The 14,916-nt window shown below is 36.7% G+C and overlaps 1 protein-coding gene across 1 annotated transcript in view; it reads right to left on the reverse strand.

The window, feature by feature from the left end:
- Nucleotides 1-14,916, reverse strand: part of LOC150083053 (uncharacterized) — a 261,326-nt gene that overhangs the window by 1,130 nt on the left and 245,280 nt on the right. The window lies entirely within an intron of this gene.

Below are 14,916 nucleotides of genomic sequence, written 5' to 3' on the forward strand. Positions count from 1 at the left end.
TACAGAGGTTTAGATTAGATTACAAAAAGTTTTATTTTAGCCAGCGAGTTGATTGCTGAAACAAGTTTTTGCTTTCGTAAAGGTGACTACAGTGGTCTCAGACAGTTTATAAATTCTAAATGTGAAGCATTCAACGAGGTAATCTTGGAAGCTACCAGGCTTTTTGTTTCAACTAAGAAGTACTGTTCAAGGGTTAGGCCTAGATGGATGCCAGATGAACTAATGAGACTTGTGCAGAGAAGGTGTCTCCGTAGCCAGGTGGGCAGGAGCAGCAGTGCGTAGCACACGCTTCTTGATTAGACCGGGGTTCGAGCCCGTGACCACCAAATACGGAGGATGCGGAAAGGTCAGGGAATGACCACCACATATCCCCAGAGCAATATGGCCTTAGTTGCTAATGCTCCTAAAAAAAAACCAAACCAGAGAAGAAAAATGCATGGGATGCATTTAAATTATCAGGCGACACAGAAATCTATGGTAGATATAAGCTAGTTTGTAATCAAGTCAGGCAAGCGAAGACAGATTATGAGAAATCTTTGGCGAAGGATGCAAAGAAAAACAAGACTTCTTTACTTATGTAAACTCTAGAAGGAAGGGGAGAATCAGATCAGTCCAATTGATATCGATGGTTTGACTGCTGATGATCCTGCTCAGGTAGCTAACAAACTGAATGTGTATTTTGCATCTACGTGAGGAATCTGTATGGAAACTGAGGCCAGAAGCTTATCTCTAACAGGGAGCTAAATCATTTTGTAATAACTGAGAGCAAAGTGGAGGAGATCTATCCAGTTATATTAAAGGAAACGAGGAAAGCAAACTTTTAGCTGTAATTATGAGAGCATCCTTGGACTCTATGGAGGTCCCCAAAGACTAGATGTGTAAATATATCCCCAATTTACAAAGAGATATCAAAGGGTGACACAAGTAATTATAGACATGTTAGTTTAACTTCTGTTCTGGGGAAAATATTGGAGTAACTGGTTAAAGAAGCATTGCAGGATCATCTAGACAAGACAGCAATAACAATTCAGACAGAGCATGGGTTTGTTAAGGGGAAGTCTTGTATGACCAATCAAATTGGTCATACAAGACTTCAAGGGAAGTATATGATATAAATAGTTTTGATATCATATACTTGGATTTCAGGATACTATTGTCACATGGAAGACTACTGTACAAATTGGAGCAGTATGGCAGTAATGGCAAGTTGCTACAATGGATAAAGGGATGGCTGAGTGGGAGAAGGCAGAGAGTAATAACATTAGTCCACGGAGAGTGGACTAATGTTATTAGTTGAGTTCCCCAGGGTTCCGTGTTGGGCTCATTCTCGTTTTGTATATTTATCAATGAGCAGCGTCAAGTTTGCAGATGATACAAATGTTGGCAATGTTGTTAATGACAGTATGCTACTGTAACAGGATCTAGGAAAGAAGTGGAAACTGAAGTTTAACATTGACAAATGAAAAATACTGCTTAGGGTAACAGTAACCCCAGAGTAATGTACCAAATGTGCAGTACTTAGGGTAATACAGCAGACTCTCAATTTACTGGAATTGGATTAACTGGGACACTTCAAGACTCCAAATAAAAAAATAAATAAAAATCAATCGGATCATAAAATTCAAGTAATAAATAGAATTTTATGATGTGGTTGATTTTTTTTTTTTTTTTTTTTTTTTGTATATTTATCAATGATACTGATGAAGGTATATCAGGCTTAATGTTCAAGTTTGCAGTGATACAAAAGATGTTTTGCAAGTCGTACACAAGCAGCGTAAATAGTCGACAAGAAGCGGCATTATAAATTGTGATTGGGAGATTAATGTATGTACTATCCCACAACCACTGCTTGTATTCACACCCACCACTAAAAAAAAAACCAAAAAAAAAAAAAAACCAGTTTTAGTTTGTTTTAGTGTGGCGCATGGATTGTTGTGTTAAGTTGCGCCACAAAAAGACAAATTTGTTTTATTTTTCAGTGATGTCGAAAAATTTTTTTTTATAGTAAATATATATATATATATATATTTTTTTTTTGTTTAGAAGTCACAAAAATGATGGATAAATGCAAACGAGTTGTGCTTTCAATTGAAGAAAAACTTGAAATTATTCAAAAGCTGAAAATGGTGCATCCATTAAATCTTAATGAACCATTATAATGATGGTGACCAAACTATACGAGACATCGTAAAAAATAAAGGGAAGCATCGTACAAGCAAGTAGTGTGTGGTAAAGTTTTTCATCTATTGCCATATTTTTTATGTGGGTTGCTGAACATTTTTCGGATTAACACAGGGAAATCGATTATCTGATTTTTCTTTTACCATCTATCCCCAACAAGAGTCTACTATACAACATTTTTCTAAGCAGTGCAGACAGGCTGCCAGAGCAGGTTATGTCAATAATATACAGGAATTTGCTAGCAGGGAAAAAGGAGGTGATTATCCCTTTGGATAAGGCAGTGGTCAGGCCACACCTTGAGTACTGGATACAGGTCTGGATACCTCATTTTAGGAAGGATATAGAGTTGCTAGAATGAATACAGAGAAGGGCAACAAGCAGGGCCGTGCAGTAGATTTTCTCAGTATGATGCAAGTCTTCGAAATGCCACCCCTTAAATGTTTTTCTTTAAAATAACCTTCAATTGTGATTAAAAAAAAGCTGCACAAAATGTACGAATACTATTTTTATTTCGAAAATATAAACTACATTAAAATAATGATATCAACTACAACAATCTACTACAGTTTTACCCTTCTAACTTTAACTTTAGCAAATTCGTTAATTAGGGATGCGTAGTCTAGAGTGGCAGCCAATGTAGATTCAGTAGAAATTGACAGATTTCTAAGTTTTGTTTGGCTTATTGAACTTCTTAAGTAGTGTTTTATTAATTTTAATTTGGAAAAACTTCTTTCCCCACTAGTTACAGAGACAGGGAGTGTTAATAAAATTATCAGAGCTACAACAGTATTCGGATACAAAGTAATTAAGTTATTTTGGCACAAATAATTTAAAACATCCAAAGGTTTTGTAGAATATGGTAGCATTCGGGATACATCATGTAATTCTTCTTGAAGATCATTTGCATTTATATCTGATTCATTTTCGACCGAAAGTATTGACTGCAGACTGGTACAATAATTTTCTAGCGTTTTGTCATCTATTCCTTGAGTTTTAAAATGTTATATAAAAACTGAAAATTTTTGCTATGGGTTTCCAGAAGCGTGAATCGTTCATTCAGAGAATTAAGGGTAATGTCCAGAATATATAATTGAAAAAGTTTATTTTAAATTTATTCTCCTCTGTTAAGGGTTCATCGACAGCTTCTTCATAGTCAAATTGACGCTTTTTCCTTCTGGATCTAACTTCAGTTTTGGCAGGAAATTCTGTACTGCAATCTCATTAGCAGCAATTTTCATCTGATCATATCCAGACTGTCTATAACTTTTCACTTTTTGTATGGTTTCTGATAACATCCTTACCCAATCTGACAAATTTATAGTTACTGATTGCAATAGCTTCGAGACTGAATTTATTTCAAATAAAATATCATGCCAAAGAATTACACCGCATATAAACTTGTAATTTTTAATATTTTTTGCTAACCCCTCTTGCTTTAACTTTAGTTTCTGCATCTCTGTTGACGTCTTCTATTATTTGAAATAATGCATCATAGATTTTGCAAAGTTGAAATCGTAAAGGTTTTAACGCATCTACTCTGCTTGATCACCTGGTAGCACTCAATGGTTTTAGAGTTAATTGTGAAACATATTTTTTTAGCACTTCCCGATGCTTTGTAGAACCAGAAAAAAGTGTAAAGTTCTTGTACAATAGAAAAAAAAAGTTGTTGCTTCTGTAGAAGAAGACGCTGCAGCATTCACAACTAGGTTTACAGAATGACATGCGCAGGGCACATAAAACGCCCTTGGATATTTTTCAAGTATTCTATTTTGTACACCCTTTCTTACTCCTTTCATATTAGCTCCGTTGTCATAGCCTCTAAGCCAAAACCTAACTTTTCCAAATGTGTCAGAATAAGTTCTGTCAAACCCTCTCCAGTTGAATCACTGATATTTTCTTCCATAACTGGATAAAACTCAGAAAGCAATTCTACCAACTTTAGGAAGTTTCCATTATTAGGCTGAAACAAATGTTCAGTTGTTCCACGAAAAGCTAAGCATTGTGAGGCCAATAGTCTAATTATTGACATAATTCTTTTTAGAACTCCTCTCCAATGCTGAATTTCCATTTCATAATTAGTTGATATTCAGCGTCAATAGTTTTTTCCTGCTTTAATCGAATGTCCAATTCTTTCCATGCTCTAAAAGCATTTCTGTGATTTACAGACTTTTCGTGCATTGTGAGAGCTCTCATAAGATTTCCCAAGTCAGAATAGCCTTTTTTGGGCCAGTCACTAATAGCAGACGAATTATCAAATAACATACAACAAAAGCAAAAAACAGCATCATTTGTAACAGTAAATCAACCAACTTCTCTCAACAACTTCACCATTGCTCAACACTTTCAATAATGCGAGGGCGAAAATCTACGTAAAATCTACGTCTTCCTTTATTAATAGGAAACTCGAATTCTTTAATTTGACGTGGACCCCTCTCAACCAGTATTTGACGAGTTTCAGATGACATGCAGAAAGCATTCCATAATGCAGGATCAGAAGGAATTTCGTTTAATATCTGCTGGCTGCCACTGCTACCCAGCTCATGATGAACTTCTGATTGTGTTATTTTTTGGCTCTCTTCAACAACTTCTTCTGGAAGTGATTGGGGCGGCACTGCGTTTTTATTTGCCAAATCCAAAGCTGTGGATGTGGCCGGCTCATCTAAACAGGACTTTTGTACCAAGAATTCCTTCATAACATAGCTTAGCTTTCTTCCTTATTCTTCTTTCTTTAAGCGTTTCTTTTTATATTGACTTCCAGACAATTTTTTCCTTTTCTGTTCCATACTATAATAAAAATATTAAATAAAAATTCAGTCCTTCGCAAAGATGCAACGGGGGGGGGGGGGGTCATTGAAAATGATTATATATGATGATGCTTACCATGCTATTAAAATAGGGTAGATAAAATAACAATAGAAATGAGTTGCAAAGCTAGTAAGATTTGTAGGTAACAGAACATAATAAATAGATAACGAATATATTTGGTAAAAATAAAGCAATAAATAACGAATGCAAAAGTAGGCAAATGCAAATATTTCTCCTAAGCAACTCTCTCTATCACACACAGAACGCAAAAGTAGCCCAATATTACCTAAATAATTCTCTATCTATCATACACACACAGGCACACGTTCCGCACCTGAGATATACCCAGTCCATGCAAATGCTACTTTTTAATTCGAGTCCCTATTGTCATAACATAATCATTTTCATGATAATAATTCTACAATTGCTGTAAAAAACAATAATTCTCTTACCTGATCTACTTTTTAAACACAAAAACTGAATTAGTATAAATGCAAAAATATTATACTGATACAGATATATTATATATCTGATTTAAACACAGCACAGCCACTTGCCACTTCTCGAGACAAACTAACATTAAAATCAAATATTGTCAATAATTGTAAACTCAAAGCAGAACTATCAACACGTAACACGTGCAATTGTCTTTTGTGATAATTGCCACCTCAACTTTTAGGAGTGCTTGCCCGGTATATTACAAACAAAAATAATAGCTTCGCGCTGTCAGATCAAAAGTCTTTCGGCGAGCACTCGCCAACAATGCACCTGCACCAGAAATCAAAGGGTACCGAAAGCACTTAGGCAGAGGCATGTGATAAATCATATACATCAATATCTGAATAACATAGACCAATATAGAAAAGCGTTGCGTAAAGATTTTTAATTATTGAATGGTTCAAATAGTATTTTGATTTCGCTGCTTATGCCCCCCCCCCCTTACAGTGCCGCCCGATGTGACCGCCTTTCTGTATCATAGCACAGCACGGCCTGGCCCTGGCAACAAGGTTGGTGAGGGGAAGAAAGGGGTGCTATTAACAAGAAAGGCTTAAGTTCTGCATATTGCAGCATCTGGAGACTAGGCACTTGCAAGGTTATCTGACTTTGAGCAAGCTCAATGCTGATGGAATTCTTCCTCTTGCTCACCTGAGGGGGCATAAATTCCAATTGTGCAAAGACAGTTGTAGAATAGATGTGTGGAAATTCCCCTTTAGCCAGTGGGTAGTTGATTGCTGGAACAAACTTCCATTTGTCATTGTGAAAGTTGATAGTTTAAATAAATTCAAGAACTGGATAAACTTTTGGTGAAATGGGAAGGTTTATTTATTTTATTTTTTTTTAAGCTGATGCTGAATAAGCTTGCTTTCTTGTATCGTATGCCTCTACTAATGCTAATTTAGGTGAAAACTGTAATACTGATCAACTTTTTTCTTTTCTGAAAATTAGCAGGATATTTCAGCCACACAGAGTAGACGTTGTGACAAAAAATGTCTACTATATTTGGACATTTTTTGATACATAACAATAACAGTTAGGTCCAATATGGTCAAAGTTGTCATATGCTAAAAACACCCTCAATTAAACAACTTTATCAAGCTGTAATTAGACAAGACTAGATAATGGCACTCCTATCTATGGATCAGCTAGATACAGGGTTCTCAGATGACTCAATCCTATCCAACATAATAGTATAAGAATTTCAATTGAGGCCTATTGTACATCACCTGTTCATAGCTTATATATAGAAGCACACAAACCTCCACTTGCTTTTCACTGAGAAATCCTTTTGAATTAAGCTGCAAAAATAAGTCTCCAAAATGACCCAATGTGTCAATATCTCTATGACAATGTGTCAATATCTCTATGTCTAAGCTTAGACAATATACTACCAGACATATCTTTAGAAAATTCACTAAGGAAAACATTTATAATAGATATAAATGAATACTTTTAACAACTACGAAGGAACGAATGTCCTTCGAAGTGGGCACTGTACATGCAGCTCACTCAGCTCATCTCTCTTATTACACCCAAGTGTATGCTGATGGTTCAAAGATAGATACCAAAGTAGGTTCAGCAGTAGTTTACCAAGGTTACACACACTTTTTAGCTGCAGAGCTAGCTACATGCCATCCTCTTAGCTCTGGAAAGTGCCGACCTTCACTTTTTCAATAAAGTTTAATATATGTTGATTCTCTAAGTGCAATTCAGTGCTAGCCTCCAACATAACCCACTGATCAATAAAATCTTAAGCTTCTTAACACAACTCAAGGGGAAATAACAGGAAGTCAGATTCTGCTAGATTCCAGGGCACCATGGAATTATAAGAAATGAACATGCACATTCTACAGCAAGAGATAAACTCCATTTCTTCCCACAAATACCATATACAGATCATAAACTTTTCATTAAACAAACAGTTAAGAGACTGCGCAGATGCCATAGTTCGTGTCGCGGACCTGCTGAGACGTATGTGTTATATAAATTGTCGGACAACCTGTAACCATTATTGCTGATGAAGGTGGCCGCTGTTGCTGAAAGCTACAGCTATTTTATTATAATAAAGGCATTTTATAAATAAGAGTCAGTGTTTTTTAATAACATCACAGATGAATTATAGAGTTCCTGACTCCAGAAGCCTCTTCAATGAGTTAAGAGAACAATGGCAGAAAATTTGGAAAGAAAACAACTGAAAAGGATAAACAAATTATTTCATATAAACCTGTTCTTAAGTAATGGACATGTTGTTTATGCACAAACAGAAAGGAAGAAGTTGTTCTTGTCTATGTATTGGCCATAGTCACTCATTTATATCTGCTCAGGAATGAACCCCCATTATGTACTAGTTGCCAATGCGTCTTAAATTAATACATAAATATGACTAAGAAATAGATTTTAAAAATCAAATATGTTTCATGGGCAATTTTAATACCTATAACATGGTTTTAGTAGTTTTTGTGTCACTAGTTTAAAAACAACCACCACCTTTAAATATATAGTCACAAAAGCCTTAAATGCATGTAAGTGATCATTAAGGAAATACAACACAACAAGGATTACAAAATGCATAAATAATGAGTTATTGTAACAGAGCAAACAAAGAAGGCATGTAAAGGTGAAGAGTATGATATTACTGAGTTCTATAATACCTACTGTTTGATCTCTAATAGTACCAAAAAAAAAAAAAAAAAAAAAAGGTTAAGCTGGCAAAAGCAGATTATGAGAAATCATTGGCTATGAGAGCAAAGGCTTCTTCTTCACATATATGAAGACAAAGGAGAGACCAAGTCAGACTGAACCCTTGTGTAATGGATGGAAGTAAGTTTTAGATAGCCCATCTGATGCTGCAGTTGAACTGAAGAGATCCTTTGCAAGTGAAGCTGGAAAGCATGAAATTAGTAATATTAAAATTTCAGATTATTATTTATTAGAAAAACTTTTGAGGGTAAAGGTGAACAAGGTGCCTGAGTTGATGGCATATACCCAGTAATTTTGGATAAATAAGGAGGGAGGCAGCAAAAGATAAGTGATAATCATTATTTTAATGATCACTGGGTGTAATCCATATCTGTATGTGTGTATTATTTCTGCAGAATGCATATGTTAATGAGGTGATTTGCATTATTTTGGGCTGAAATATATATATATATATATATATATATATAATCATCAAGAATAATGCAGTAGAAAAGTTATATGCTATAGGGGGGAAGAAAATTAAGAATAAGATTAGATAAGACAGAATTACAATAACATGAATTATGGATCAGGGTCACTGCTATCGCAAAAGTACCCTACAGCCATAATGTATATACAGGCATACCTCGAATAACGAATAGGATGCGTTCCACGAAATTACTTTGTTAAGCGAAACTTCGTTTTCAGAGGTAAAAATACTATGGCCAGAATAGGGATACGTTCCTACGTAAAGAAAATGAAAAGCTTTTTTTTCGAACAAAGAAAAGTTTTATTAAATAAACAGTCAACTTACACACAAAGTGAAATCACATTTTAAAATACGAGTCTAAAATTGATTGCTTATGCTTTTTTTCTCTTTCATTTAACAATTGCCTATATGGAGTTATTGCATTTAACACTGATCGCTTAACAATAAAACTTCTTCCTAAATCAGGATCATTTTCACTAAAAAAATTTAAAACGTTTTCAATGTCATTTAAGCACCTTTTAAATCTTTGTTTGTTAACACTTTTTCAGCAGGAACTTCTTTAACTTCGTATTCATTATCTTTGTCTTCGTTGCTAACAAGGTTTTCTAAATCTTCCACTGAAAAACTATCATCTTCTGCATTCAATAAATTTCTACCATCCTCTTCATCGACATTTTCGAAACCTATTGATTGAGCCATCTGGATAACTTCATTTCTAATTTCTTGGATGTTATTTTCTTCTTCTAGTACAACTGCTGGCCATTTTTTGCGCCAAACTCCATGTAAGCATTTCTTAGTGACTTCTTTCCAAGAACTATCAATGTTTTCAATTGCATTTTTAATGGTGTAGTTTTTCCAAAAAGTTTTAACTGTCATTTCCTCTTTATCCTCTAGTTCAGTTAAACTGCTTAATGTTCGACGCAGATAATAAGCTTTAAATGATGCTATTACTCCCTGATCCAATGGTTGAATCAGGGAAGTTGTGTTTGCTGGAAGAAACACAACTTTGACAGGAATGCATGTGTCCAACGTGTTAAGATCAGTAGGATGTCCCGGAGCATTGTCTAACAACAAAAGAGCTTTTTCTTCAAAGTTGTTTTTTTGACAATACCGTTTTACTTCAGGACAAAAGTGGTTAACAAACCAATCAGTAAATAACTCCTTGGTAACCCACGCTTTTCTATTTGCTTTCCATATTACAGGTAAATTCATTTTTATGTTACCTTTTAACGCCCTCGGATTTTCTGAATGGTAAACTAATAACAATTTTAATTTATAATCGCCAGAGGCATTTGATCCAAAGAGTAACGTTAAACGGTCTTTGGCTGCTTTGAACCCAGCAGCTGATTTTTCTTCAATAGAAATGAAGCTTTTTGTTGGTAGCCGTTTCCAGAACAAACCGCTTTCGTCAACATTGAACACCAAATTTGGTGGAAATTTTTCACGTTCAATTATTTCCTTTAGTTTTTCTGGAAACTTCTCCTGTTAATTTTACACTATGAATCCTGGCCCGTTTTTTAAATTTCTCGAACCAACCACGAGAAGCCCCAAAGGTTTCCGTAATTTCTTCAGTTTGTTTAGATTTCAGGTGATTAAACTGGAATATTTTTTATGTTAAATGGGGCTTGAAATTGCGGACTTCGTTATATCGAAGCTTCGTTATCAGAGGTAACGTTAACCGAGGTATGCCTGTATAAAATATTATTAGTATAAAATACAGTAAGTATATGTTTATGCATAGAAATAAACTAATGAAAATACGGTGTACCCTGGGAGCGATATATGTTGTGAACGAAGGGGGGAAGAAAAGGACCGGAAAAAATAATTGCAACGATAGAAAAGTAAACCAAATGAATTTTTTTTGAAGAAATGACCAAGGTGGAGATAACATTGCAGAGTCTTTCATAATTTTTGTGTCTTCGTATTTTCATTAGTTTATTTCTATGCATAAACATATACTTACTGTATTTTATACTAATAATATTTTATATATATACACGAGGGGTTTCCAAAAAGTAAGGTAACATGTGGTGGACAGATAGACCCGTTAATAACTTTCAAAAAGACTGCCAGTGCAGTATTGCGTACTGTCACCTCAAAGCAGATTCCAGTTGCAAAATGGTGGTTACTGTGCGAGAGTGGTCCAAAACAGGTGTTTGTGAAGTTATTCGCTTTTTGCAAGAAAAAGGGTCTTCACCAAGTGACATTCACCGTGAACTGGTTGCTGTGTATAGTTGATGACAAAGAAGCAAGTGTGTTTTTGATGCAATGAATTTAAAGCTGGCCTTGTTGACACTGAAGATTGACATCAGGCGGGCAGGCCTTCATCAAGGAAGAAAGAAGACAACATTTCGTGCATTAAGGGCATTGTTCTTGAAAACAGGCAAATGAAATTGCACAAATAGTGAACGCGAGTAAGTTGATTGTTCTCAATGTCCTTGGCTTTTGAAAGGTGTGCTGCTGCTGGGTGCCCCAGCAATTGTCAGAGGAGGACAAAGCAAAATGCATGGGGATGTGTCTGGAGAACCTATTGCGATACAGCGATGAAGGAGAGGATTTTCTCCCTCGCTTGGTCACAGCAGACAAAAGGTGGACTCATTACTTTACCCCATACAGCAAACAAGACTCTATGACCTGGAAACATCCACAATCTCCTGTGCGCAAAAAATTCAAAACCGAAAAGTCATGGCCATAGTGTTCTGGGATCACCAAGGCATCCTGTTGGTGGATTTCTTGCCAAAGGGAGGAACAATCAATGCACAGCTTTACTGTGCAACGTTGGAAAAACTGAAAGCCAACATTCAACGCAAACAACCAAGACTACTGAAAAGCAGAGTGATTTTGTTGCACGAAACCGCAACTCCACACACCACTCGTGAGTGGTTGCACTGTAATTGTTGGGAAATTCTGTCACATTCCCAACAATTACAGTGCAACCACTCACGAGTGGTGTGTGGAGTTGCGGAGTTAAGTTTTGTAAATTACAGTGTCTGGAGACTAGGCACCGGCGAGGTGATCTGATAGAAGTGTAAATCCTTGAATGGTTTGAGAATGCTCAATGCCGTTGGGATTCTTCCTCTTGCTCAGAATAATCACCTGAGAGGGCATAAATTCAAATTGAGGAAAGACAGATGTAGGATAGATGTGCAGAAATTTGCCTTTAGCCAGCGGGTAGTTGGTTGGTGGAACAGATTTCTATCCCTTGTTATGGAAGTTGATAGCCTAAATAAGTTTAAGGCTCAGCTGGACAGGTATTTCGAATGAATGGAGGGGTGAAATGGGAGTGTTTTTTTTTTGGCTGATGCTGCATAATCTTGCTTTCTTGCATCATATGCCTCTACTAATGCTAATACTAGTACTGAAGAAGTCCGTACCCACACGCAGTAACCAACATCGCACTGCCTGATGAATTTTTACGTCCGTGGTGAAATGCTTTCCTGAAAGGTGTTTTTTCAGAGGGCCAAACCTTAAGCCTTTCTTCGTAAGAGCACCCCTTTGTTCCATTCACTAATCTTGTTGCCCTTCTCTGTACTCGTTGCGGCAGCTCTACATGCTTCTTGAAATGAGGCCTCCAGACCTGTATACAGTACTTAAGGTGTGGCCTGACCACTGCCTTATACAAGGAAATAATCACCTCCTTATCCCTGCTAGAAAAATTCCTGTATATCATTGACAAGACACCATGAGCTATACTTGCAGCCCGTCTGCACTGTTCAGAGAACTTCATATCTGCCAACACAATTACCCCCAGGTCCTTTTCATTCTCTACCACTGTCAGTGTAGTACCACAGAGTTGATACGTTGCTCTGGGGTTACTGTTTCACATATGTAGAACTTTACATTTGTCAATGTTAAACTTCATTTGCCACCTCTCAGCCCATCTGCTCAACCTTTCCAGATCCTGTTGCATCAGCATAGCGTCAATAGTGTCCTTAACAACCCTGCCAACCTTTGTATTGTCTGCAAACTTGGACATTAAGCTTGATATACCATCATCAATATCATTTATAAATACAGAAAACAATAATTGACCCAACACTGAACCCTGAGAGACTCCACTAATAACATTAGTCCATGATGAGCAGTGTCCATTGATTACCACTCTCTGTCTTCTCCCCCTCAACCATCCCTTTATCCATAGCAGCAATTTGCCTCCAATGCCACACTGCTCCAATTCGTGCAGCAGTCTTCCATGTGCAACAGTATCAAAAGCCTTTCTAAGATCCAAATATATAATATCAAAGTTATTCCCTACATCCAGTTCTTTTGTGACTGCATCATAGTATCCAATCAAATTGGTCAGGCAAGACTTTCCCTTAACAAAACCATGCTGTGTCCGAGCTATAACCGAAGTGTTGTCTAGATGATCCTGCAGTGCTTCTTTAACCAGTGCCTGCATTAATTTTCATGGAACAGAAGTTAAACTCACAGGTCCATAATTACTTGTGTCAGCCTTTGATCCTCCTTTGTGAATTGGGATCACATTTGCACATCTCCAGTCTATGGGTACCTCCCCTGAGTCCAAAGAAGCTCTTATAATTATGGCTAAGGATTTGCTTACTTCCTTTGCTGCCTCCTTTAATATAACTGGATAGATCCCATCCATCCTGGGTGCCTTTTTTTGTGTTTATCCTCTTCAATTTCTCCACTTTCCTCTCAGTTATTACAAAATCATCTAGCTCACTGCCAGAGTTTACTTCACCTCTGGCATTCACGTTCCTGAATAACTCCTCATGTGGGAATGTATATGCAAAATACTAGTTTAGTTTGTTAGCCACCTGAGCAGATCCTCAACTGTTGATCCATCAATATCCAGTGGGCTAATCTGCTTCATCCCTTTCCTTCTAGAATTTACATAGGTAAAGAACTCTTTTCTGTTTTTCTTTGCATCCTTTGCCAAGGATTTCTCATAATCTGCCTTTGCCTGCCTAATCTCCTTTGTGACTTGGTTACAGGCTAGCTTATATCTATCATAGGTTTCCATGTCACCCATTAAATTTTATGTATCCCATGCATTTTTCGTCTCTGCCATATGTCTGATTAGTTCATCTGACATCCATTTAGGCCTAAACCTTGAACAATATTTCTTAGTTGGAATGTAAAGCCTAGTAGAAAACAATCATCCAATAAATCCACAAAAGCCTTGCTAGTATGTGAGTGACCAACCCACAAATTCCAGTCAATATCTGGGAAATTAAAATCCCTCATTATAAGACTCCCTGATTTACTGATTCCAAGATAAGTTCTTTGAATGCTTCCCAATTTGAATTTGCTGTTGGTAACATCATCAGTTGGTTCCACTGTATAGAATTTAAATACTGTCTCAGACCATCGTAGTCGCCTTTACCCCTGATGGTAGTTACCTCTTTGAGTAAATCCCAATTTAGCACACTGTGTTCACTGCCACCTAGTGGTTCCTCTATCTGCAGATTCTTAATGCATGAAGAATCACTACTGATAATCAGATCAAGAGTATTACTCCCTCTAGTTGCCTCTCGAACATGCGGATGTAGAAAACAATCATCCAATAAATCCACAAAAGCCTTGCTGGTATGTGAGTGACCAACCCACAAATTCCAGTCAATATCTGGAAATTAAAATCCTCCATTATAAGACTCCCTGATTTACTGGTCCACTCTATTTCCCTGCAGTTTCTTATTTTACTCATCAGAGTCATTAGGCCTATAGCACACCCTACTCTCAATTTTGATCTCCCAATGCTTATGTCGCACCAAACTGACTCAACACTGCACTGTCCAGCGATGTCGACTGGCTTCACTTCCTTGGATTTTATGTGTTTCTTAACTAATAGCATAACCCCTCCTCCCTTCCTATCCTGTCTATCCTTTCTGTAGACGTTGTACTCCCCAATTTCCAGTTCAGCATTCCTTATATCTGTGTGACACCATGTCTCTGATATCCCAACAATATCTGCCTTTGATGTTTTGAGCAATACCTCAAATTCATCAAATTTAATTATCAATTTTTGATAAACTGATCCATCATTGGGACGAGTGCATCAATAAAACTGGACACTTTGTGGAGAAGTAGTGCCTGTTCCCTTATTTCTTGGTGTGTAATTTCAACTTTGTATTATTAAACATCATAGAGAGAAAAAATGTGTTTCCTTACTTTTCGGAAACCCCTCATGTGTGTGTGTGTGTGTGTGTGTGTAGAGAGAGAGAGAGACAGAGAGAGAGAATAACAGAAAGAAAATTGAGTAGGGGTGCCACAAAATAAAATAAATTACTTGGCACCGTTAT

Source organism: Mastigoproctus giganteus, chromosome 7, assembly GCF_048544385.1.
Source record: "Mastigoproctus giganteus isolate SK-2022 chromosome 7, ASM4854438v1, whole genome shotgun sequence".
NCBI classification, from domain to species: Eukaryota; Metazoa; Arthropoda; class Arachnida; order Uropygi; family Thelyphonidae; genus Mastigoproctus; species Mastigoproctus giganteus.